The sequence below is a fragment of the Antechinus flavipes genome, chromosome 4, assembly GCF_016432865.1.
Source record: "Antechinus flavipes isolate AdamAnt ecotype Samford, QLD, Australia chromosome 4, AdamAnt_v2, whole genome shotgun sequence".
NCBI classification, from domain to species: Eukaryota; Metazoa; Chordata; class Mammalia; order Dasyuromorphia; family Dasyuridae; genus Antechinus; species Antechinus flavipes.
In genome coordinates, this window is record NC_067401.1 from 373,295,061 (window position 1) to 373,319,774 (window position 24,714).

A 24,714-nucleotide genomic window follows, 5' to 3' on the forward strand; every position below is an offset into this window, starting at 1 on the left:
TTTAAAGTTCCTTCTAGCTTTAAATCTAGTCTTCTTTGATAGAAGGTAACCAGAAGTGGTCCAATTGTCAGCCTTACACAGCCCATCTGGTGCTTCATCAATGCTTCCAACTTTTGTTATTTGCAAATAACTTATCCACTCTCTATTCCTTCCCCCAACTGCTAGTGTTTGTCTTCTTCCTTTCCTCTCACCTTCTGTATACACTTCAGTCAAGTCAGCAGCTATTAAGTGCATAATGTGTACTAGACACTGTGCTAAGCCTTGAGGATACCAAAAAAAGCCTGATCTCAAGGAGCTCAGAATCTAAAGAGGGAGACATGCAAACAACTGCATACAAACCAGCTACATACAGGATAAATAAGGAATAATAGACAGAGGGAAGGTTCTAGCATTAAGATCAGGAAAAGCTTCCTGTACAAGATGAGATTTTAGCTGGGACTTGAAGAAAACTAGGAAAGTCAAAAGACAGAACATTTTTTAAAAAAGAAGGAAGCCAGGGAGGTTCCTAAGGAGGAAGCCAGAAAGCAGGGGATGGAGAGGCTTATGTGAAGAGTAGAGTCACTAAATTGTACAGCATTTACATATTTAAATGCTTTCTCCCTCTACAGAATGTAAGTTCTTTGAAAGTAGGTAGTTATATTTTTGCTTTCCCAGCACCTAGATCAGAGCCTGATAAAGTATAGATTAGATTAAATTGATAGATAGATGGAGAGAGAAAGAGAGGGAGAGGGAGGGAAAGAGAGACAAAGAGACAGACAGAGACAGACAGACAAGGAGAGGGAGAGAGAGGGATGGATGGGTGGATGGGTGAGTATATGGAGAGATTCATAGATAGATAGATCAATAGGCAGTTATTATTCAGTCATATCCAACTCTTTGGAACCCCCTTGGGGTTTTCCTGGCAAAGATACTCATTTTTTTCTTCTTCTGTTCATATAATTAAGGGAAATGGGGCAAACAGGATTAAATGATTTGTCCAGCATCGCACAACTAGGAAGTCTGGATTTGAACTCAGGTTTTTCTGACTTTAGGCCCAGTATTCTTTCCACTGTGCCACCTAGCTGTCCTACTAGCTGAATTAGGGTTCATTTAGAAATTTGGTTATTAAAAAAGTAAAAGATTCTGTGAGATGGAAGGCAGGAGGGATTAAGTTCTAGGGATGGATGGAAAGTGATACAAAGAGATGGAAGTTGGAATGTCCTATGCAAAGCACCAAAAAGGGCTAGTTTATTAGACATTAGATTACAAGAGAGAAATATATAGGTTATTCCAAAAATTGTAGTGCAATTTAAACTCTTAATGGCTTAAAACTGCACTAAAGATGATCAACTGTAACAGACTTAGTTCTTCTCAGCAATGTGGTAGTCTATGACAATTGCAATAGACTTGGGATGGAAAATACCATCAGCAACCTGAGAGAGAACTATGGAGACTGAACGTGGATCAAAGGACAGTATTTTCACATTATTTTTTACTTTTTTTTCCTCATTGTTTTTTCCCCTTTGATCTGATTTAACTTGCACAATGTGACAAATATGGAAATATGTTTAAAAGTATTGTACATGAATAATATTAGGCTGCTATGCAGTCTTAGAGTGGGGGAGGGAAGGAGGGAGAAAAATTTGGAATACAAAGTCTTGCAAAAACAAAAGATGAAAAAATTTTATGTATATTTGGAAAAATAAAATACTAGTGTGAAAAATTACATTAATACACTTGGGACATGGCATAATGAATCTGGAAAGGTATTTTGAAGGGTCAGGGAGTAAAGGGCTTTAAAAGACAAAAAAGAGTTTTCTCTCTGTTTTTGGAGTGGTAGAAATAATGATAAAAACTAACATTTGTACAATCATCATCTTGCAATAGTCCAATGAGATAGGAAATGCTAATATTATTATATTCAATTTAACAGATGAGAAAACTGAGGCTCAAAAATAGTGGTCATGCTATCTTGTCTACAGAATCGCCCAACTACTAAATTCTGAAATCAAGGTAAGAAACCAGGACTCCTCATACCAAATTCAGTACTTATAAACTTCTGCTATCTAACACTGTCTTACTTAGACAGATGGGAGGCTAACTATCCTTTCTGTTTTGCACACACACACACACACACACACACACACACACACACACACACCCCTACACTACACAGAACTGCTTAGACACATGTAGGTTCCTGTGGTTGGCAGCTGTGGCTGCTATTTGTGTTGCCTGCTGTTTGCACCTCAGACTTGTGACCAGCCCAAACCCTAACTCCTCCAGACAAGAGAGCCCCTGTCTGGTGAGCGTTGGTGAATGGCTGCTCACCGGGCAGCTCCGTGTGCCACTGCTGGGGCACAGCCATGAACAGCTGGGAAACAACATTTGCCGTTTTGCTTCAGTAAATCCTTAAAGCATGTCTTCCATCCTCTGGGCTCCTGCTTTTACCATTAGACAATATTCCTTTCTCCTCCAAGGGCAGTTTGGAAATCACAGACCACTGCAGCCTCTTCTCCCTTTATTTTCTGAGTCTCCTAATGTCAGTGTATCACTCAGTGAGACAGATGGCAAAGGGCTTGGATCTGGTCTGGTTAAAAATACTCCTAAGTTGTCTATAGGGCAGTCCCAGAGCTAAAACAGAAGTGCTGTTATAACTCTGTTTCCCAAAAAAAGGCACATGTTTTCAGATAAAAATCAGTCAAGAACCAATTTAACATTTAGGAATTCAAAGCTTCCTTCCTCTCATTGTTGTTCCTTGTAATGGAAAAGAGGATCACTTGGTCAAATTCTCGTGTAACCTTGCACTCTATTCTACCGAGAGAACTAGACAACTATGACAGGTGAGGTGATAAAGCACCTTGATCAGTTGGGGCAGAAAGGACTTTTTTCCTGTAGTGTAAAGAACAATGTGCAGGATGCGTAAAACAAGGAAGTAACAGAATTGATAGATAATTCTAAAAGTAATAATTATAATAATAAATCTAACAATAATAACATTTTTTCAAGGAAACAATAGAATCTATGCCATATTTCACTACAACATAAAAACATTTAGCACCTACTCAATATCTGGGAAGACATGATCAAGTAACCAAAATTATACTTAAGGACTTTAAAATTCTTTATAAATTAGCAGATGACAAATTTCCATGCTACAAATACATCACAAAGGACTGCTCATCCCATATTCCCACCTCCCACCAGCTCTAAATATGAACTTATCACCATAGGAAATAGTAGTTGAGAATAATAGAGATTAGTAAATGATTGCAAACTGAAAGATATGTTTCAGACTCAATAATAATTGTAAGGCTACATAGTATAACTATAGAGCACTAGGCTTGGAATCACGAAGATACATTTTTATGAGTTCAAATCTAGCCTCACATACTTAGTAGCTGTGAGACTCCAGGCAAGTTACTAACTTAACCCTATTTGCTTCAGTTTCCTCATCTATAAAATAAGCTGAAGAAGGAAATAGCAAATTATTCCATTAACTTTGCCAAGAAAATCCCAAAATGAGTTATGAAAAGTTGAATACAATCGAAACATCACAATAACAATAATAATGATAACAATATAGAAATAATAATGTTATTGCTGTTGTTACTGCTGAATCATAAGAGTCTGGACAGATTTGAACTCAAGAAAATGAGTCATCCTGACATCAGGTAAGGCAGCCTATCCACTGAACTACCTAGCTATCATCATAAATAACATACAACATTTTTAGGATTTACAAAGTGATTTACAAACATCATTTCATTTCAACTTTTCAACAACCTTTTGGGGAAGGTGTTATTATTATCACCATCTCTCTTTTGCATATTAGGAAATTGAACTACATAGACACAGACATGCTACTACTATCTGTTAATAGACAGAATTCCATACAACTGAGAAAATGATTTTCCCATAGTATAAAGTCTGACCATGCTACTTCCCTACTCAATAAATTCCAGTGGACCAAATATAAACTGCTGAGTTAAATTTAACGAATGGCCCAAAATTCTCTTTTCCCATTTTATTTCATTTTACTCCCCTTCCCCTACTCCACAGTGCAGTCAACTGACCTTCTTTCTGTTCATAATATATGATGCTCCATTTCCCAGCCTTGGCTCTTTCTCATTTACCACCCATCCCCTCTGCCTGAAATGTGCTCCCATCTCATCAACACCTCTTAGAATTTCTGGTTTTCTTTGAAACTCCACTCAAACACCACCTTCTGTATGAAATCTTTCCTGATTTTCCTAGCACTTAAGGCCCTTCTTCCTCCAAACTTACCTTATGTTTACTTTATGTTTTGTATATACTTTTGATGGATATGTAATTTCCCTAATAGAATTTAAATGTCTTGAGGGCAGGGAGAGGTTATTTATTTTTAGTTTTATATCCCTGTACTTTCCACTATTATACTGGCTTTGACTACTACAAGCAAAAAAAAAAAAAAAAAAAAAAAAAACTAAGTCAGTCCATTCAGCAAAGTAGTGAGAGAAGACTCCATAGAGGAGCTGTTTAGCTTTTCCCTCTTCATGACTACCACTGGTCATTGTTTTCCCAGAGACCCAACTAAGAAGCATCTCCAACAAAGTAGGTTAGAAGAGGAACCCATATTCATTGGCTAAAATGCAGACCAGAAAGAATTATGATTTGAATGGTCCATATTCTGATCCCGAACCCTAAATGATGGATAATCAAGAGTTGACAATGTTCCAATTCTCCACATCTGTTTCTCATCTTCCATTCAATCTGACAATGGCTTTTCAAAGAATCCAGAGCAGATACTCAAAATTAAGCACTGGGTCTATATGAACAGAGGTGTACACCTGGCAGGTTACTGCTCCGTCTCTACCAATGGCATCATTTTCATTATCTGAATTCTTTTAATTAAAAAACATCTGCCAATTCCTGTTAACTGGGGAGATGCACCACAATGTCTCCCTTTGTAGGTCTCTTTTGCAGCATATGCAAACAGGTGGAAGAAAAGCCTCTAAAGCCTCTCTGTGTCTGGGGAATGGGAAGGGAATAAAAAGGAGTTTGTTGTTGTATCGCTCTGTACTGTATTATTTTTAAACAAAGAGAGAACAAGTTGGGTGGGTGGTCCAAGGCCCTGTCCAAGAATCTATGTTTCCAGCTCCAAGGACTGGAACCTCAAACATAGAGTTTGGAGCAATGAGGGAGAGTACTGTGTGAAGCACAGTACAGAACAAAGATTGGTCCTTCATGTCAAATCAGTTGAATAGAAAAAAAAGTGATATAGCCTTGCTCCTCACTATTCAAGTCTCATCCTGACCAGAATCAGTTTAATTGGCTCTGCAAGGAGGACTTAACTGCCCTTGATCTCAAATGTATGGATAGATGCATCTGAAAGAAAATTCTTAATGCAATCTTTAAGTAGGAGAGGAAACTCGAAGGCCAGATCCATTTAATTTTCCCACTCCTATATCTCAGCCTTTGTCCAAGCTGTGTTTATATGCCTCTTCTCTTCCTCTGCCCTCTACCATTCACTTCCAAAAATATAGGATAGTTAAAAATGCCTGAACTGAGCAGACTTGAATAGTTAGCCAACTGAAAAATCCAATGAAGGCACCCCCAGGTTCTCTTCCAAAGAAATCATCCTTAGAATTTTCAAAACTCTCTCCCAGCTTTCCAGATTCTCCTCAACATGCCTTAAAAACTTCTCTCTTTAAAATTTTCCTTTCTTTCCATAGAGAATTCTGCCTTCATCATCCAATTTCTGATCTTTTTTTTACCTTATTCTCACTGGCATCTCCAAAGCCCTTCTCTTCCCTCTTCCCACTGCCCTCATTTCTCTCCTTTTGCTTTGGTTCTTTCCAGATATCCAGCTCATTCTTGTTTTTCAATACCTGGTCCTTTTCTTAGTTTGCTTTTCTAGAATAGTATTGAGAGCCTATGTGTCCTAAAAGGCCTGTCTTAGAGTCAAGAAGATCTTAGTTCAAGTCTTGATTCTGAATCCCATTGGCTGTGTGATGGCTGATTCCCATTTCCAGCATTTCCAGACAATTCCCTATGACTAAATTTCAGAAAAAGTATAGATCTGCATTAGTGGGAAGTATTTCCCCCACATGTTACCAACATCAATGAAATCACAAGTCATAATCCACATTCTCTGGAAATATAGTATTGTATATAGTAAGAAATATAATGCAGATTTATTCACTCCAATATGTTCTGTTCTCAATCACACTCCAGGCGTACTTGTGTCCCCTAGCATCAACCCCTGACATTCTGTTTTCTCATGCTTGGATTACTAGAGAACCAGAACTATATTACCCACACGCAACATCTATCTGAGCTCTCATATCAACTGTCCCAAATGCTGAAATTGCTCTTATGGGAAGGAAGACAGAACTCCACTCTCCTTAAGTATTATCAACTAACCACACAAGTTGGGGTTGCCTCTCTCTAAACTATGCTCTTATTCTCAATATTCCCAAATTTGTTAAGTCAAAATGTATCATAGGTACAAACCTAACCTTGTAGAGATCTGCACCCAGGTTCAATCAGAGATTGCTAGTTACTGACACTTGGAACTCCTTACAATGACTCACTCTACTATTCACACTCATTCTCTCACTCGCATTGATTCTACAATGTTTTCCACATGCACTCAATAACTGTCACTACACTTGATCACCAACACCCAGGGGCCTGTTTCCTAGCCATGCCTACTCCACCAATTACCAGTGTCAGGAGAACATCCTGACCCACTCCTTTGTCGCCTGAGGGATAATTAACAGCTACGGGCAGCTGCAAGCCCTCTTAGACTTGGGCACCCAGCCATTCCCCCTTCAGAGTCTATCAGTATGCCTTCTTTTCTTTTTCTCTTCCTCTCCTACCCCCACCTAGGGAGCACAAAGAGGTGAATAAATACATGAGGAGGTGGGGAAAGAAGGAAGTAATAAGGACCCCCCCCCTTCCACACAATCCCAACTTTAAAATGTTCACACAGTGCTTCATTCTATCTGAAAGTTTTCTCACATTCAATGGATTCATGGGATCCCACTTCTTTCCCCATAATGTTATCCAGCTGGTTCCTCAATGTTTTGTCTTTGTTCCTCCTTTCTTCTGAGCCTCAGTCTCTGCCATTTTTCCGGCTGCCATCTTTTGTTTATTTATTTGCTTTTGGGGGGGAAGAATTAAGAATAAAGAACAGATAGATGCATGGGTGAGCATGTGTAAGGTGTACTGGCACATCCCACCTATGCTCTATGCACATTTATTTAGGTATGGCATAATTATCCAGATACAGCAGCCTGGACTTCTGAGTGCACATCTCTTTTAGCTTTCTATGTATATAACTTTGGACAACTAGACACCAGTATTCCCTTCAAAAGCCGACAAGGAATTAAAGGGACCTCTTTCATTAACCCTTGCATTATCTGCGGGGAGGGGTGCTATATTGCTATTGTTGTGCCCTAGCCTCTAGACTCTTGACATCACAAAAGGAGTCGAGTAACATTGTCATCTCTCTAATTCAAATGATTATCTCTGCTGAAATTATTCTCCTCTCCCTGATTTAGTGAAGGCCTAGAGTCAGGAAGACTCATGTTCTTCAGTTCATATCAGAACTCAGATATTTACTAGCTGGGTGACCTTGAGCAAGGCACTTAACTCTGCCTCAGTTGCCCATCTGTCAAATGAGCTGGAAAAGGAAATGGCAAACTATTCCAGTATCTATGTTAAGAAAACTCCAAATAAGCTTACACACAATCGGACATGACCAAAAAAATCAACCCAATGACAACAATCACTACAACAAAATATGTATTACAATAAAGAGAGAGGATTAAGATAAGAGTGGGAGTTGTATTCAAATATTTGAAAAACTTTGTACAAAGGGAGGATGATTTTTGTTTGTCACAGATGATAAAATAAAGAGCAATGGGCAGAAGTCACAAATAGATTAATTTAAAAATGGATGTCAGGAAAAAACTTCCTAAAACTAGAGTTATCCAAAAGTGGAAAGCAGTGATTTGAAAGGTAATGGATTACCTCTCAATGGAAGTCTTCAAGGAGATACTGGATGATTTCTTGTTGGGTATATTATTGTGAGTCATGTCAAGTCAACAAACATTTAGTAGGAGTATATTTTGCACTAGGCATTTTGCTAAAGTGCTTGGGATACAACAATAAGGCTAAGAATGGCCCCTATCCTCAAGAAAATGACAATATAATGGAGGAAACACCACCTAAAACACAGAGTAAAATGGAGATAATCCAAAAAGGGAAGGTACTAACATTACGAGGCATCTGGAAAAGCTTCAGGTAGAAGGAAGGACTTAGTGGGGATTCTTTTTATATATGTCACCACATCTAAAAACCTGTAATTTTGTGAGAAACAAGTCTTATAGAGGAAGATAGAACATTATACATTCTGGTAGTTGTTAAGACAAAGCAAATCAGATCAGATGGTAAGATGAGATGAAAAATTTAGTAAAAGAAGGAATTCCATACATAGAACATGTGATGTTTGTGCTGTTGCCATGTACATGTTGCTATTTGTACTCAAAGTGCAGATGTGTCTCCTTCCTCAAGAGTCTCAGGGGAAACTTTGCCACTCTCAGGTTATTGGGCAGAATGTAGCATTCCTATAAAAATGGCAAAAGTGTTGCAATATAGTAACACAAAAGAAAGAAATGCAAAGGGAGAAAGCGGATTTTTGACTCATCATCCCTTAGGAGGTTAGAAGGTAGAAGACATTCATAGAGAAAAAAAAAACAAAGAAAAAGAACACTGAGCACTTGGAGCAACGGAATAAGGATAAGGATCTTCTGAAGAGAATGGAGTTGGAGCCTCTGGGGAAACAGCTGCTATTTTTCCAAGGTATGATGAAGTTGATCACCAGGTTGCCTTCAGGTGAGATAGTATACACTAGAGGTTAGAGGAATAAGAGATAAGTAATGAAGGACTTCCTCTTGAAGGGAGTGAAGACCTGGAGTCTAAAGAAATGTCATCAAAAAGAACTGAAGCTAAAAAAAGAAAGTGAGAAAAAAGTCTGTGTTTATACAGTGACTTGATGCTACAGAAAATCACTACAATATAGGAAGAATTGCAATAGAAACACCCAGAAATTCACAGAGAAAATCCAAGAAGGTAGTCAGTGATAAAACCTCAGATGTCTATACATCAAAGAACAGCATATGAATAACAAACCAAGCAGCCACAGGATCCTAAAGCAAGGAGGATGATCTGATCTCATTAGTTTCAATGATTCTTGTGTGATGGGATACATGAATGGAATCTAGTCTGAAAAGGTATGCTTTATTCAAAAAGATGAACTAGATAAGAGTTAGGGAAAAACCACAATAAGAATATTTCTTTCTGAGGGGATCCGGGGATCAAAAAGTGAGAAAGGAGGCAGCGAGGTGGCGCAGAGGATCGAGCACCAGCCCTGAAGTTCAGAGCCTAAGAACCTGAGTTCAAATCTGGCCTCAGCACTTAATACTTCCTAACAGTGTGACCCTGGGCAAGTCACTGAACCCCAAATTGCCTCAGCAAAAAAAAAAAAAGGTGATAAGGGCAGAATATTGGAATGAAGATAAAGAGATGCAGAAATAGAATCAAGACTATCACTAGATTAAATGGATGCTTCAAGCACTACCTTCTACAGGAACCCTTTCCTTATTCCTCATTTCATGTCTATGCATATGTGCATACACAGACACATACATACATACATACATACACACAAATACAAACACAAGATCCCATACTACCTAAATTACCTTGTATTTATTCTGTGTGTATGTGCATATTGTCTTCCCTGATAGAATACATGCTCTTTGAGAACAGAGACTAGTTTATTTATGTCTTTTTATCCTTGGGCAGTATGCCTGACGCATAGTATATGAGTAAGAAATGCTTATAGATTGATTAACTGAATGATTGAAGAGTTCAGGAATCTGAACACAAGTAGAGTAGCAATAGATAACTTTAATTTTTTGGACATCTATTGGAGCTTGCTCTTTACCAAAACTAAAAAACTAATCATTTCTTGCCTTAGCTCAATTATAATTTTATCCTTCAAAAGAAGATGAACTGAGGAGAAAAAATTATTCTGGATCCAATTCTCATCACTAAGCAACAAGTAGTTGTAGAAAAAACACATTTCAACAATTTCCACATGTTAATGCTATTTCTGGTCTTTAAGAACAGTCAGAACCCCTCTTTCACATGATAACCCCTCAGATACATGTAGACAGCTTTCTTTTTCCCCTATGCCTTCTCTTCCCCATTCAAACATTCTAGTTCCTGCAGCTAATCTCTATATGGTATGAACTGAAGGACCTTCATCATTGTAGTCTTCATCTATAAAGCATTTCCCAGTTTATCAATGACCTCCCTAAAATGTGATGCCCATGACTGAAGGCAATCCTTTAAGTATTGTCTGACTACAGGAGAGTTCAATGGAACTATCACCTCCTTCCCACTGGACATTTTAGTTAGTACAGCTCAAGATCACATTTGTTTTTATGGTTGCCATATGCATTAACCACAGGCCCATATTAATAAGGTTAATTATTAATATTAATAAGATCTACCAAAAAAGTAGATCTTTTCCACATGGGTTGTTATTTAACCAGAGCTCTTCTGTCTTGTACTTTTTTGCTAAGATAGGGAAGGTCTACAGAACAATGGGAATGGTGAAAGACCTCAAGAACATGCTACATGAGAATCAGCTAAAATAGCTAGAAATATTTAGAAAGAAGAGAAGCCTTGGGAAAGGGTTAGGTGAGTGGCAATTTCTCTCTCCAAGTATTTAAGTGGAACAAACATTAGAAGCATTGTTTGGCTCCAGAAAACAGCAATAGGAGAAGTGCTGAGAAGCAGCTGTCAGGTTGATATAAGGAAAACTGCCTCATAATTAAAGCTATGAAAAAATGGAATACTTCCTAGGGAAGTATGAATTGTTCCTCCCTGGAGGTCTTCTAGCAAAGACTAAATAACCATTTGTTGGATATTTTGTAGAAGGAATCCCTTTGTAGGAATGGATTCCACTAGATGCCTCGTAAAGTCCCTTTTAAATCTAATAATCTAAGTTCAATATCTAAATCTCATAAATGCTTTTAATTTGTTGATTTGACATTCAAGTGCCTAAAAACCACTCTAGGAGAGCCTACATAGATCAATCACCCTAATTCTTTCCAACATTATCTCCTCTACTTTTTTCTTTTTCTTCTTTTCTCCTGTCCTTGTCTTCAGGACTAGAGTACTAGGGAAGAGAGGAGAAATAGAGGATGAAAATAATTTCCTCCAAGCATTAAAAAATTTCATATCAAACACTCATAAAAAGAAATCATTCAATTAACAGTCTAGTTATTTCACTGCTGGTTTGACAACTATACCAACATTTCCATATATTTTATTGACAGTTTGCAGATTGTTAGACTAGCTTTCATTTTCTTTCTGCAATATCTCCAGCAAGTGATCATGTATCCTCCAGTGAGAGGGAAGCCAGTAGTTCCCAAGGCAGCCTTTTTCATACTTGTCTAGCTCTGGATTAAGAAGTTTTTTCCCTCATTTTATGTTGAAATATGTTTCTCTGCAACTTTATCTTTTACTTATGGTCTTGCCCTTTGGCAGAAGTGGTTCTCTTTATACAATGTCAATCATGATGGAACATGAAAATGGGACTGTAACTAGGGCAGGACAGCTGAAGCTGTCTTAGATGTCAAAAGGACACTTAAGTGGGTGCATTGTCCCTGAAATTGAGACACGATTTGCACATTATTCCATTGATCTAGAGGGTTTTAAAAGAACAATAAAATCCTGAAATAGAGAAACAACCATTTTTTAAAATTTGAAATAGAATATAAAATTTATCTATTCAAAAAAAGAGGGTATTTTGCTCATTTTCTAAATAGTTTAGGATCAACTGTACTTGTTTATGCTCAATTCAATCCTTATGTTTGATTAAAAAATAAATAAAAATCTGGTGAAATATTAATACAAATTTAAAAATAATAAAGCAATTCACAAAATACATGGAGATTCCCTGAGACTATCTTTTCTAACTTGGTTTCTCTATTGATCCAAGATCCAATTGTCTATTGATCAGTCTTGTAATGAGCTTTGCAAGTTTACTCTAAGTGCTGTACTGAATGCAGAATTTGCTGGCACCATCTGCAGGGGGTGGAAGAGGGGAAGATGTAGTCCTGCCAATGTTCTCATTTACATAACACCAAGGAAGGATAGTGTGGGAAGAATGGTCGCAAGATTTGTTTTGACTATTCTAGGACCATTTCAAGTTTCAACATTGGAAAACAGTTCCCTTTGTGCCAATCCTTTTGAGAAATTCTGGAAGACTTTCATTCTGGAATGAAATCAATTAAAACTAATTAATCACCCTGATTTGAAGATGAGAATCTGGGTTCAGTGTGGTACAATGGAGAGCATGCTGGATCGAGAGTCAGAGGACCTGAATTTGACTCTTAGGTATGCGACTTAGTACCTGAATGTCCTTAGGCACCTACCTTCTAAACTATAAAATGAAAGAGCTTGGCAAAATGACCTGTAAGGTCTCTTCCAGCTCTAAGTCTATGATCCAAAATTTAACCCTTACTCTGGCACTCAAGTCCTTCTATAGTAGTTAAAATATAATCTTTTTTTTTCTGGATCTCCATTCCAAAGTTCCAGTCTGTATTTCCTAGGTACCAGTCAAACATATTTTACCACCTAACATGAATGATTGTACATAAGTTGGCATTTAAAATTTATAAAATATACCTGACAGATACTCTTTCCTTTGCAAGTTGCTAAATTAGGACTGCATGATTTTCCACCTAATTGTCTATCTGCAGTTCTGCTTGGTTTCAATTCCACAAAATGGTGCCTTGGTACTAAATACCTCCTTTCCAGATGTTTGGCCCTGTCTTCTCCCATTAGATTGTAAGCTACTTCAGGGCAGGGATTGGCTTTCTATTTCTTATTTGCATCTCTAGCACCTAGTAAAGTGCCCAACATGAAGTGGGTGCTTAATAAATATTCATCGTATCATATTATTCTATCTTTTGTAGTCTATGTGTGACTAGCACATAATATGCACTTGTCAATAATATTCCCAGATGCTCTGTTTCTCAGATATGGATGGATAGATAATTCTTTTTTGGTAACACATACGATATACTTCTATCATCAATGCTAGCAAATAGAGAAAAGTCCATTTCTGTGTTAAAAGATGATATGGTATAATCTTCACTTTGAGTCTACTGAGGGCAAACTGAACTAGATACATATATCCCAGCTTGAGGATTTAGAAGCTGATATGAAAAATGATACTACATGAAGAGCTTAAAGTGAATCAATTTAAGGAGCTCTTCAAAATATAAGCCACCAACACAAACCAAACTTGGATTATGTTTGAGGTTAACTCTCCTAGTTTTCTGAAGGGCATATTTGTAAGAGAGAGGAGATGCTTAGCATCCAAGCACACTGAAATTTTTTGAGGTTGATGCCTAAATGAAGAGTGAATGCATTAACCAATCTAGCTGTCCAAAAGTCAGGAGTAATGTTAACTAAGAAGTATATTACTATGATTCCATCAACACGTCCCATTATTTGTATAACTTTTCCATTTTCATTTTTTATTTGTGTAAGATAATTGACTGTGATAAGTTATTGAAGTGGAGGTTTGAAGAAAACAGAATGGTAAGACGTGAGATTCAGGCTGAAGTCTGAGCAACAGTACTAAGGATGAGTGATGGCTAGTTCATATTAGCATATTGAAATTATCTCAATTAAAGCCATGTAAGGAGATGACTCAAAAGGGAGGGCCTCTCCAAAATTAATAGCCTCTTTTTTCCAGGTGCAAGGAATCTATTAGGGACATAATGTATTGACCAGCCTGAGAAAAGAAGATATCTTCATAAGTGGCTTTCATAAGTAAAGAAAATTATGTTCTTCCTCATGAGTTGTCACTATTATATTACTGGAAATTTCCAGCTACTCATTTGGGGACCTGTGCAGTCTTTTTTTTGTCAAAGTGCAAAAAACTAAAAGAGGATAGATTTTGCCAACTTAGAAATCTCTTTATGGAAGAGTCTTAGGTGGCTGATTAAGTCCCCTTCCCCTTCTGCTACTTTCATTTATTGAGTGGAATGAACATTGAACTTGGAGTAAGAAGGTCTGGGTTCTTATCTTGTCTTTTCCGTTAATTATCAAAATCATGCTAGGTAAATCAGATAATCTCTAGGAGTCTCAATTTCCTCATTTTGTTGAGATAATTAGGCTAGATGACCTCTGAGGTCCTTTCTGATAGTCTATAACTTTGAGGTTTAAACCTCATTTCATTGATAATGATATCTCCCATACTTCATTGAGTTTCAAAATTGGACACCAGTGACCACTAAAATTATTTGACTTGAAAAGGAGCTAAAGTAAGATTTACTCTAACATTAGCACATTTAGAACTGGAAGGAACCTTAGAGATCATCTCATTTAACCCTTTTGCTTTAAATATGAGCAACTTGAGGATCCAAGAATTTAGAACTGTGATCTTATCAATGGGGTCTGTCTTATAATGACAGAGATTGAATCCATTTGTGGCATTCAATCTGTGTCCCTTGCCTCTCCCCAAAATCACATTTTGACACATTGCTCAAACATGAAGGTAACTGTGATTCTCAAAGGCTATGCTAGCTGACTACCAGTTCTGACCAGTTCTACAATTATGGAAAAGCTTAAAGACCAGATAATGGATTGTCTACTTTCCAAATCCCAGCCAAGCTAAGAATGATGGCTCTTTGGTAATGAATTATTTAGTCATCAAAACTCACAAAATAGAATAAGTATTTATTGGAACATGGAACAACAATGCTCATAATAGAGCAAGAGTCCTTCAAATATTATTATTACACTGTGCATGTGGACATCCAGGTCATTTCCTTGGGTTTTCTCTGTTATTACCTGGATCCTGATAACATGAGAAATAACTGAGACAGGGAGAAACTGACAATGCTGAATTTTTGCTGGATGATTTAAGAGTGGTGCCATTGGGTAGGAAGGCTGCTATTTGAAGAGGGGTTTGGTAGTTACAGAGACTGTACAGCACAATACATTAGTTATGTCATAGAATTCATTTTGGCTTGATTAGATCAGGGGATAGGAAGTTAGAGAAATGTTTGTAGGGTACAATCTAATAAAGATTGACCAATAAAGAATGACTCCATGGGGTTGATCATAGATGCTGATCTGTAAGGAACCTCGGAATTCTAACTTCTCCATTTTACAAGTGAGGAAACTAAGGCCCAGAGGGATTAAATGTATTGCAATTTGCCCAAATTCACACAGATGGCAAATAAAGAGAGTAAGGATTTGAACCCCAGATACTCTGATACCATGCAACCCTGAATCTCTTGATCTTTAGTGTCTTTCCAGGTGTCCTCATCATTGAGAGAGAGGGGAGTGTGTTTATGTATATGTTCAATGTTGCCTGCATCAGTCAAGGGAGAGGGCTTGTGCTGATCCAGTTACCCACCCAAGACCCAAACAAAATGTGCATCAGAAATGGAAAAGCATGGTTCTGCTCAAATCCAATCTGACACTGCTTAGCTGAATTGTACCTGATGAGTTTGTTTCTTTCTATACATATAGATAAGTGGGGCTGGGGACATGGACTTCCTAACAAAGTCTTGACATTGTAGTTTTCTTTTCCCCTCTGAAGAGCTTTCCCCACTAAAAGATTCTTCCCATTCCCTACACAAGAAGTGTCAAACATGCTGCCCCAAGAACACCTGAACCAGATAAAAACATAATTGAGAAATATTTATCAAAATAAATAAAAATAGAATGAAACATAGCATTACATTATAAAACTAAATCAGCATGTAACTGGCATGTAAGGGATTCTTCAAGGGATTTCATTAGTATAGATTGACATCTTTTCTATTTGAGTTTGTTCAACATCACTGCCCTAAACTATACAATGTTTTGGTTTTAGGTTTGGGGTTTTTTTTACAAATAATCTATGACACTTCCAAAGTATTCCAAGGACTCATTTCAATTACAGCAAACCTTGGGCATTGTGTTGATCAGAGTTACTACTTGTTTTTCATGATTTCATTTTTATAACAGGTTTTTTATTTCTTCCAATGGAGGGGAACAGATGAGGAAAGGAAGAGAATCTAGAACAAAAGAAGAAAGAAAATATAATTTAAAAACACCAAACTAATAGATAGGAAATCTGGGTTCTATATAGGTATGGTACTAGTAGGCAAACTTGGGTCAGAGACTTGAATTCTCTTGACTTAAAGTCTTGGATTCTGACAACAGACTTAAAATCTCTCTGTGGCAGTAGATGGATGAAGTTATACAAGAGACTTAAATCTCCAGGCCTCAATTTACCCAATAAGAAAACTAAACTAATTCTCTAAGATGTCTTTTATTTTTTTATCCATGTCATTGATAAGAAAAAAAAATCCTCACTTCTTCAGGATTAAGCATAAATTTTGATGACAGACTTGCTGCTATTAATCTGCTTCAGAATTAATGTTATGAACATTTAATAAACATTCTCTGAAACCTGCCATTCAGTTAGTTTTGAATTTACTTAACCAATCCATCTTTTTTATTCTGTCTATGAGTATAGCATGAAACTCTATCAAATATTTTATTAAAGCTTAAATAAATTCTATCTACATAAATTCTCTAATCTACCAATCTAAGGATTCTGTCAAAAAGAGGTGAGGCAGAGAATGGAATATGTTCTTTATGATCTCAATTTACTTTTGTGGATGTTCATTAACTATCCTTTTGATGATATCTTACTCAGTTTTTCAAGAATCAAAGTCAAGTATATCGGCATATAATTCAAAGCTTCAGTTCTCTTCTTTTTCTCTCACAATTCAGATAATATTCACCCTACTTGAGTTTTTCAGCACCTCTTCTGTTCTCTACCATCTTTTCAAGGTTATCAACACTGTCTCAGCAATTATACCTAGAGACAATAATACCTAGAAATTATACCTATAATTTCAGAATACTGAAAGAATTTTAATTTAAATCATAAAAATCATTAACTTAGAACTAACAACTCTCTCCAAAGTCATCCAGTTCAATTATATAATTTTGCAGATGAGGAAATTCAGGTTTAAATAAACCTAGTGACTTGCCCAAGATCACACAGATTTCAAATGGCAGAGCCAGGATTAAAAAACCAGGTACTATAGTGTCTTAAACTCATCAGAGTCAGCAAGGTAATCTCATATTAACCCTCTGCTTTTATTGGATTTCAGATTCCCATAAGCCATGTTTGTTCTTTCCTTTCCACTCTTAAGATTATTCTCCTTGGCAGAAAACCTGGAAGCAATACGATTTCAGTAACTGCCTCTTCTCTGATATTTGTTATTATCATCCCATTCGCTCCAAGAATCGATTCTTTCTTTTCTTTGATCTCCCTCTTTCCTCCAATATAAAAAGAAAAATAAAACAGTCACTTTTTTGTTATCCTTAGATTTCCTAAGCAATATCAATTCCTTTAGAGCTTTACACTCTTTGATGCTATTTCTAGCTGACCATGTAACACTTTTCTATTCATCCCTCATTATCTGTCCTTCCTTCCAACTTCTGTCCATAGCTTTTTAAAAATCCTACTTGATCAGGGAGTTTCCTGAGTATTTACATTGATCTTTTTGGACTTAGTAAGTGCTTTTCTTTTGCTCATAAGAATTCATTCTCTCTTTGTGTGGTCAGAATTTTATTATTGAAAACCCCTATTGGGTTGACTTCCCCTATGCAATTTTCTCTGAGATTCTACCAATCTTTTCTTAACCATTTGAAATCTTCTTTCCTCAAACCTATATAGTACATGTCACACTTTACCCAGCTTTCCTCTCCTTAACTATTATAAATTTTACAATAGCAATAGTCACTGCTTTCCAAAAGCCTTAGTATTTTTATTTTAGCAACTAGTTAGTAAATATTTAGCAACTAATTCCCTTGTTGATGAGACTCAAGTCCAGTTCTCCCTATTACTGTTTCCTCATTCTGAGTAGATAAAATTTTCTCCAAAGTAATCTAAGAAATTGTTAACTGCTCTGGCCTTTAGCAGAGGGAGAGTTCCAGTAGGTGTCTGAATAATAATACTATAGCATCTCTATTTTCCAAACCCTTCATCAATGTGTTCTTTTTCCTCAGGGATCTATAGTAACTACAATGATAATCTTACTTCTTATTTGATTTTCATTGATCTTTACACAAATACTCTCTACTATTGCTTCTCTGTTCGAATTTCTAAATTTCCTCTCATTTGGATATATCTTCTAAATACAATCTCACTCTTGCTTTATATATCATTTTTTAAAAATAATATCTACCTATCCAGAGCCATGTTTAATTCATAGATCCCATCCCAAGTACACTAGTCTCTCTGGCTTACTTTTTTTTGATAATTCTACTTTCTACATTTATTTTTGGAAATCTGAGTGAGGTTCTATATTTTATTACTCACTCCTTTCTTGGTTTTGTCTAATGGGGATTTGGAGTATATTTCCATTGCCAGAATTTTTCCCTCTTGGTAGCTTTTATGGTATCTGGCTCCTTAGATGTTCACTGGTTGTAGAAGGCTCAATATATTCCACACAAACAAATCCAGTAAGCACTTACTAAGTATTGATTCTGTGCATGGTGCCGTCCTAAATAAGGGAGATTTAAAAAAAAAAAAAAAAAAAAGGAAAACAGATCCTACCTTCAAGAAGGTTACATTCTGGAGTGGGAGAAGAGAAACAATATTTACACAAATAAGCATATACATAAGTGTTTGATTAACAAAAAGGGGCATCTTCTAGTAAGAAATAACAGGGACTTGAAACAAACCATAAAGAGTTTTAACCCTTTCTCTGCCATGAACCACTTTGGTAGAGTGGTGAAGCCTACAGAGTCCTGCACAAATTTTTTTTAAAAAAATATGTAATTGAAGTTAATGCTAAATTTGGAGTTAGAGGTTAGTAAACTAAATTTGTATTTTTTCCATGTAATTTCAAGGACATCAAAGTGACTGTGAACACCAAGTTAAGAATACTTTTCTAAATGAAAAAGGGAACCATTGAAGGTTCTAAAGGAGAGAGGATATATGCAGATTTGTGCTTATGAAGATTACTTTGGCATTTGTATGGAGAATGGACTGGAGAGGGTAGAAATTATAAGTTGGGGAACTAAGTTGGAGGCTATCAGCAATAGTGCTGGTAAGAGGAGATGAGGGACTAAAGTGGAATGGTAGATGTGTGACAAGGGGGGAAAAGAGGGACATTTAGGTAGCACAGTGTATAGAGTGCTGGTCCTGGAGTCAGGAGAATCTGAGTTCAGATCCAGCCTCAAATACTAGCCATTTGATCCTGGATTGCCAGAAAGGAAAGAAGGAAAGAAGGAAGAAAGGAAGGAAGGAGAAATGGAGGAAGAAGTAAAGAAAAGGATGCTATTTAAATACCTAAAGAGATGCTTATGTTATTTCCAGATATAAAGTATTCAACATCAGGGTCAGGGATGAGGCTGATAGGTCCAATAAGGGGAAAATGCCCCCCTAACAGGCATCCTGGAGATGATATCATTGGGGATTGATTTGGGTGTTCCAAGCACCTAACTCAGAGATAGAAGTGAACAAGAAGAGACAGTGGCACATTTATTGTCACCAGGAAACAGGGCTAGAAGTAGTGTTGGGAGGGGGAAAACACTCACACAGAATACTGAGAATCGGACCTAATGTTCCCATCTCTTTGTTTACTGCTTTCTTCTTGGAGTATGCTTATTCTAGCATACCACACACCGTGCTAATGAACTACACTGCTTCCTCCTTACTATGTTGTTTTAAAAGTAATTGCTTTGTATAGTCTTGCAAGGCCAGTTGCACAGAAAGATTTAGTCAATAAGCAGCTTAGAGACAAGGATGCAAAAGGAGAATGTCACAGGAGAACAGAAGATGCTCTAAAGAAAATAATGGAATGGTGCCAAATAAGCTTTCTGAGAGACTAACAAATCCAGGGATGGCAGGTCAGGTAGACTGACACCGAAGCAGGGTAGGGAGAAGGAAGACAGGAGAAAATAGTATATGGAACCAGATTCTCTACATACAAAGGCTCCATAGAAGTTGTTATAAAGTATGATATGTGGATCTCAGCAATAGACGTAAAACCTATGTATATCACTTCAAGAGGAGAGCTGAACAAGTTTACTGAGGCAGAGCCCAGAGAGAGGGGCAGGCACAAAAGAGATAATTGGGACTTCAGATGGCGAGCAGACATATTTGGCAATTTGTATTTCCTGAGTTGATAAAGGCTCCAGAGAGGGAGAGCTTTGATGGATTTTGTGGTGGGGTGAGAATCCCTCCTCCCCACTGTCTCCTCCCCTGCCAGGCCATTATTGTTCCTAGGTTCCTAAAAACCCACTCCATGCTTTCAGGGGAGCCTCTGTGATGAAGTCTAAGTTAATGATATTGTTTATCCTGTAACCATCACTCATCGTCCTTTTTTTACTGGAGAATTACTCTCTCCACAACAATCCTCCCCATCTCCTGCCCACCCCCTGTCACCCTAACTACATCCCCACTCTCTTTCCTCTGCCAAAGCTACCTGAGGTTGAAGTTCAACAATGAGTGTGCTTTTCTGCGCTGGCCCTCACTAGTAGATCTGTTGTTACTGAGGTAACCTTCCCTTCACTCTTTCCCTTATATGGCCCTGACCCCAGTGTGTCCTTGTTTTCTTCCCCTATCCTTATAAGCTTTTGCATATACTTTGAGCTCTTCTAGAAATATTTTTTGTGGTTCTGGTGTATTTTAAAACAGTTTTCTTTTTTTATTTTTTCTAATGTCTGTGTGGTAGAGAAGATCATGACAGGGAGGAAATAATACCACTATTTTAGATATTTGAGTGCTAACTGAAATTCAGACTAGCTAGAAGGAAAGGGTGGTAGAATATTACTGCCACTGCCTTTCCAAAGCAGTAGACATAGGATAGAGATGGCTCTAAGAAAATGGGTAACTGAAAAGACTTCTAGAGAATGGAGAAATTGTTTCAAACTGAATGGATCGCCATGAAGAACTGAAGGATTACTTCCTCTGTTAATTTTTATAGCCCAAGTAAGTTTTTTCAGGTGTAGAGAGTTTGGATAGCCACTACTAGTGGTGACTGAAGGCAGATTTGTAGATCTTTTGAAAAGGAATTCTTCACTGTATCTTGCACATAATGCTCGATGGAGAAAGACTTGTTAGGTTTCATTGTAAGTCTAAAACAGGACAAATACCAGCGGCAGCATCTAATGGAAGAATTCCAGGCAGTCGGGATGATACTTTGGTCTCATTTATAAAAGCACTCATTAAGTGTTTATTATGTGTCAAGTATTTCTGGAGATATAACTACAGCTAGGTCCACAGTAGTGGGAATAATGAATCCTGAGGAAGTTGTGTTACTGGAATATAAACACAATCCAGTTGTGTTACTGGAATATAAAAGAAAAACAGCCCCAGCTCTTAAAGATGATACACTTTAATGATTGTTCAGTCATTGTCAGTTGTGTCTTACTCTTTGTGACCCCTTTGGGGTTTTCTTGGCAAAGATACTAGAATGATTTGCTATATTCTTCGGATCATTTTACAGATGAGGAAACTGAGGCAAAGAGGTTACGTGTCTTGCCCAAGGTCACAGAGCTAGTAAGTGTCTTAGGCCAGATTTGAACTCAGATCCTCCTAATTCCAGGACAGGAATTCCATCCTCTCTAATACCTACCTGCCTTTACACATAAATAGAATACAATACATAAGAGAGAGTTGACTGTGGAGGAGTTTTGGATTTGGAGAGTCACAGGGATAGTGAGCAAAGCTGTGGATTCCATACCCTTTTCAACAATAACAATGTTACTGATGATTCAATGACTCCAGCTTAAAGTGGAGGGAGGAAAGATACACGAATGAGGAGCAGGGATGGCAAAGGTTGGGATATAATATGAAGCCTGGTTTGGACCAGCTAGCTCTAACAGACCATGCACAGTACTCATTAATCAAAATAATGAAAGCTTCAGGGTTGGGTATGCCATACACCATTCTGTGTATATGACACAACTTACAATACATGGCTTTATTTACCCCATAATCGGTATGGATAGCTTTGAGCTGACTATACACTCCTTACACAATCATTCTTGTGAGCATATGCTTGTATTATCTAGAGAGCTTGTCTTAAGTCAGGAAGACCTGAATCCAAATCCAGTTCCAGACTCTAATCATGCATCCCTGGACAAATCAATTAACTGTTGTCTGTCTCAGTTTCTTCATTTGTAAAATGAGGAGAGTACCATTTAGTAGAAACTATCTCCAGAGTTGTTGTAAGAACAAAATAAGATAATGCTTATAGATGCTTATAGGACATTTTGCCAGCCCCAGTTGTTCACTCATATACAGCTCTTCATGACCCGGTGGATCATACTACTATCGTATGTCAATACTGACCATGGGGTTACTGGAATGGTTTGTCACTTTACTCTAGTGAATTAAGGCAAACAGGGCTTAAATGACTTGCTCAAGGTCACATAGTTAGTTGATGTTTAAAGTTCAATTTGAACTCAGGTTTCCTGACTCCAGGCTCAGCACTGTATATACTAGCCATCTCCCTGCCTCCCTAAAGTGCCAATAAAAAAAAGTACGTGACTGAGGTCAGGGTTGTAGAATATTATTGTATGAAACATTATGAGGGGAAGTGGCTCACAAAGCAATCACCTTGCATTAGGGCTTACTTTGCTTCTAGCCCTATTGAAATCAACTAAATTATCTGGAACAAGGTAGATATTTAAACTTAGCCCCAGTTTTTTCATTTAATATATGGGTACGATCCTTTCTATGTTTCTTCATTTCAAGTTCCAACAATCCACCTTGTGTCTGCTCTTTTCTCTATATTCCATCTCCCAGAATATGTTCAGCTTCCTTCTTGAAGGGATGATATATGCCCTAGGTTTCATTATGGGACTGGTGTGTGTGTGTGTGTGTGTGTGTGTGTGTGTTAAGGTAGTCAGAATAATATTTTCCACCTTTCTCCACCACCACCACTAATCCCCGGTAAATGAGAAAGATAATGAGAAAGATATTTGTTTTGGTGCATTTGACTAATTATCCTATTCTAACCTTCTTTTTTTGATAACTCATTCCTTATATCTTTTCAGGAAGCAAGATAATCAAGAGAAAGCCAGTCATGAGTTACTGTTTTCATGAAGATCTTTTTTGTGATCTTATTAAATGTCAAATTATAGCATCCTTGGAACCTCCCTGCCCTTGTCCGTGTGCCCAATAATCAAACTATTGTTATCCTACCACCAAAATACAAAATAAACAAACAGGCAAAAAAGTATCATATATTCCTCCCTTAATAACACAATAGAAAATAAAACTTAGGAATAATGAAGAAAATGAGAAAAGGAAGAAGTCAGGGGACCTGCACTCATATTTCAGCTCTGACACTTAACCCCAGTGGGACCAAGGCAAGTGACTTAATTTCCCTGAATCTCACTTTTCTTATCTACAAAATAAGAATAAGAATATGTGCTCTTCCTATCTTACAGGGCTATCATGAAGAAGATAATATATAAACCTTAAAAGCATTATATAACTGTGAGTTAATATTAAATATAAAATGCCCTTCTGATTAATCATATCAAGTGAATCATAAAAAAATAAAATGGTATGCCACTGTCATTAAGGAAGTCCAGGATAAAGTTGAAGTCAAAGAAGTATTCCCTATGAATAATGAAGCTCTCTTGACACTCCTGTTTTCAGAAGAAATTGTGCTAATTGCATTAAGCCCTAAAATATTGCAGAGCTTCCGAACAAAATCCATGACTACTTTTGGCTTAACTATCCACACAGAAAAAAAGCAAGTGGGTGAAGAATGTCTATTTTTCAAATCATGATTGTCAGTTATATGGACAACCCATAGTCTCATCTCTCAGTAAATACATTTCTATCTACCTTCTCCAAGAAGCAATTTGATTCATTCATCCTTATTTTTCTTTACTCTGTAGGTCACCTCTCAGCCATAGTAACCAAGGTCTTTAGCAAACATCTTTTGAAAATACAGTGTAAATGAATAATGAGCTGAACCCAGAAAAAAAAATGGGAAAAAAAATGGACTGGACTACCTTTGGAAAGGCACAATATTCTTTAAATGATTCTGAACTTCCTGAAACAAAAACCCATCTTTTCAATACCAATATTTTTCTTATGAATTTAAAATGGAGTTTCTTAGGAAGCATTTTTTCCCTCCAGTTATTCTGTACTATATTTATGGTGCAAATTAAAAGACATGGCAGCCTCCAGAAGCTGAAATTAAGAACTCCACAATAGCAATGGAAAGGTAAGGTACAAAATTAACATAACAAAAATACAAACAAGGAATTTAAGAGGAAAGATACCTTCAAAGGAATATATGACCAGAAAAAAAGTAGGGGGTCCTTCATAAATAAATATACAAAATAGGCAACCTTTGTGTTTCATTGGTATATGTGAATGGTCAAGGCCCACAGCACACTTATTGTCTTCCCATTTGGGAAGACATGAATAAGGGTTGCTCAAGAATATATCTTCAGAAGAAATATCTACATTGATGAGATCATACATCAATTGAAGTATCAGAGTATTGATAATTATTGTGTTAATAAAAAGTCACCCATTTAAAGAATCCTGCTTCTACCCGTTACTCAATATGGTCATGGCCTAAGGCAATGTATTGTATGTTGTTC

At 37.1% G+C, this 24,714-nt stretch overlaps 1 long non-coding RNA gene across 1 annotated transcript in view; it reads left to right on the forward strand.

The window, feature by feature from the left end:
• Nucleotides 1–23,328, forward strand: part of LOC127559842 (uncharacterized) — a 42,643-nt gene extending 19,315 nt beyond the window's left edge. The window contains exons 2-3 of the long non-coding RNA XR_007953215.1: nucleotides 1,913–1,992; nucleotides 23,143–23,328. This is a non-coding gene — a long non-coding RNA (uncharacterized LOC127559842). The remainder of the gene's footprint in view (nucleotides 1–1,912; nucleotides 1,993–23,142) is intronic.
• Nucleotides 23,329–24,714: the final 1,386 nt, after the last annotated feature.